Source organism: Rhagoletis pomonella, unplaced genomic scaffold (assembly GCF_013731165.1).
Source record: "Rhagoletis pomonella isolate Grant_MI unplaced genomic scaffold, Rhpom_1.0 Rhpom_scaffold_00071, whole genome shotgun sequence".
Lineage (NCBI taxonomy): Eukaryota > Metazoa > Arthropoda > Insecta > Diptera > Tephritidae > Rhagoletis > Rhagoletis pomonella.
Window position 1 is genome coordinate 221,023 of NW_023458625.1, and position 3,303 is coordinate 224,325.

A 3,303-nucleotide genomic window follows, 5' to 3' on the forward strand; every position below is an offset into this window, starting at 1 on the left:
GTTTTGCAGATATGTATCGTTTTGCTGCAAAATTGCAATTTCGTTGTAGTCGGTAATCTTGCCGATAGTCTGCAAACGTGAAAGTAGGTCGGCCGTGATATTTTCTCTGCCGGGAATGTAGCAAATATCGGTGGAGAATTGACCTACGAAATCCAACTGGCGAAGACGACGGGGCGAAGCTTTTTCGGGCTTTTGTTTAAAAGCGTAGATCAAAGGTCGGTGGTCAGTCACGATGTAGCATTTACATCCCTCGATCATGTGGCGGAAGTGGCAAACCCCTTGGTATATAGCAGCCAGCTCGCGCTCGTAGGTGCTGTAGGACCGTTTGGCGTTGCTAAATTTTTTCGAGTAGAACCCGAGCGGTTGCAATTCCCCATCGACGTGTTGGTGGAGTGCGGCGCCAATGGCTGTATCTGATGCGTCAACGAATAGGGCTAATTCCGCGTTGGAATCGGGGTGTGCCAGAAGCGTTGCTTTCGATAATTCATCTTTACACCGTACATGCATCCTCTGCTTCAGCGTTCCACGTTATTGGTGTGCGGTCGTTTTTTTTGTTGCCGTCGATGACTTGTTGGAGGCACGTTTGGTAAGACATTGCATTTGGCAAAAATTTGCGATAAAAATTAACCATTGCTAGGAAACGTTTAAGTTCTTTTGCAATTGTAGGTTTGTCGAAGTTGCGAATCGCATCAACTTTTCGAGCAATTTGTGTATTCCACGAGCGTCGACCAGATGGCCCAAGAATTTTAATTCGTTTTTTCCGAATTCACATTTCGACGGATTGATTGCCAGATTAAAATCACGTAGACGTTGGAAAACTATTTTCAAATCGCGACGGTGTTGTTCCCTTGACTTAAAGGCGACGCAAATGTCATCGATATACGGGAATACAAAATCTAACCAGCGTAATGTTTCGTCGATTAGCCTCTGAAAAGTTTGGACGGCGTTGAAAAGCCCGAACGTCGTGAATTTAATCAGTGATTCCAGAAGTGGTCCAGGTGGACCCCCAGGTGTCCACGGGAGACTCGACAGGGGTCTACGTTGGCGTGAAAAAATTAGGGGGTTCACGGGTTGTAAGTGGGGGTCCACGAAAATTTACCTGGTCTCGATAGTAAAGAACCAAAATGGTTGCTTGATAGCCTATTTATTTAACTTTAATGTATAGTGCTCTTGACGCACTGGTGAACTTACCGTCACTTGTGTCATCATACGTGGGGAAGCCTTAAAGGCCACCTGCGGACTAAAAAGAAACGGATGTTGGTATAACACTGAGTGAGGCGATGCGGAAATTGCCGGCGGAAAATATTTGAGCACTTGTACGTTTTCAATGCTACAGGATAGTACGACACCATTACCTTTGTTGAGAGAGAGCGAGTTCCCTGAGGGGAAGGCTGGTTTAATTGCAGCACTGAGCCCACATTGTCAAATCTTCACTGATGGCTCCAAAACTGTCTACAGGTACAGCCAAGCTGCACTTAAATCATTAGCCAGCCCGCTATCTAAGTACCTCCAAACTAGTTCGGCAAATGCAAGTCTCGACTAATTTATGTTGGTAAAGATAACGAGCTTGCTTTACTCTGGGTGCCGGGCAACTCAGGGGTGCTTGGAATTGAGACATATGACCCTTTTTCCACAGTTGGCTTAGGTCAGGCATTCCTCGATCCGCAACCAGTTATAGCACTCCCCACTTCGGCCATCGAAGCCACCATTAGAAAATGGGTAGATACTTCGCTGAGCAATGACTGGAAGCCATCGAGTGGATTCGTTTGGGCAAAAAACATGTTGCCTTCAATCTCAGAAGATCTATCTAGTTTTTTCCTCTCACTGAGAAGTAGGGACTGATGACTGGTCACTTCACGTGGCACAAACACCTCATTGTGATAGGTGTAAATGACAAGTCCATTTGCCCATCCTGCCTTGAAGAGGATGAGACGGTGGAAAACTTTTTGTGCTTTTTCTGGCTTGGTTGTTTGTTATCGATTTTTCTAGACTCGTTCTTTTATCTATTGTCAGTTTCTGATTAAAAGATTAGCGTAAAAAGCATAGCCGTTTTGTTGTTTTGAGTTTTGCGTTTTAAAAATGTGACTGATAAATATTATAAATACTATTTGACAAATACATAACAAGCAAATTCACGAGTGACCCGAACATGTGAGGAATTTATTTATTGCTCTTAAAAAATATAACTCCTCAGAGCTAGATAGTTCTTTCATGGCTTTGCCAGCTCTGTTTTTTAAAACTTGCAAGCGTGTAATCACATTATTTTAATAAATAGAACACAAGAAAATATTTTACTTTTATGTTTGCCACTCCGAATTTAGTTTTGGAACTCACCCCCGATGAAAAATTACATCGTTATATTTATATATATTATATTTGGGAATATGTTAGAAATGATCATCAGGGCGCCCACCGAAACCAGTAAAGTTTTGAAAGGGGTCTACGAGAAAAATAAGTTTGGGAACCTCTGATTTAAATTCATATAAACCGAACGGGGTCGTGATTGCGGTTTTTGCGATGTCATCTTCGTGTATGGGCACCTGGTGGAATGCTCTTTGGAGATCAATTTAAAAAAAAAAAGTCTTACCTCGTAGATTTGCAGTGAAGTTCTTTAAGTACGGAAGCGGATATCTGTTGGGAAGCGTTGTTGTTTGGCGCGGTAGTCGCCACATGGTCTCCACGTTCCATTGCTATTTTTTACTAGGTGCAACGGATTTGCCCAGGTGCTGCTGGATGGTAGACAGATGCCTGCTTTCATTAAGAATCCAAATTTGCTTCGCGCAGCTTCCAACTTGTCGGGAGGTAGACATCGAGGCCGGGAAAATACAGGTTCACCTGTATTTCTTATTTGGTACACTTAGCTGTGGACCTCTGCGGCGATAGTTTAGTAATATCCGAGAATTCACCTAATAAAGCTGAAAATGGGTCACGCGATTCGAAAGTTTTGATCTCGATTGCCTCCTGCGTTGAGTTATGAGTGGTGCACGCAGTTGTGTTACGTTGTCGATGATTCGGTTGCGACGTTAATCAACAAGCAAATCGTGGAAAAGGATAAAATCTGCGCCTATTATTGGTGATGTGACGTCTGAAATTACAAAAGACCATTGGAAATTGCGACATAGTCCGAGGTCTAAATTTATCCGCTTTTCTCCGACGACTCTAATAGGGGAACCTTTTGCTGCGTATAAAGTTGTTGCTGTCGGTCTAACGTCATAAGTCTTAGCAGTGAGCGGGAGTACGGACACATCCGCACCTGTGTAACGTAGCTCCCCTACGCTACACTGACAGACATACGTACATGCA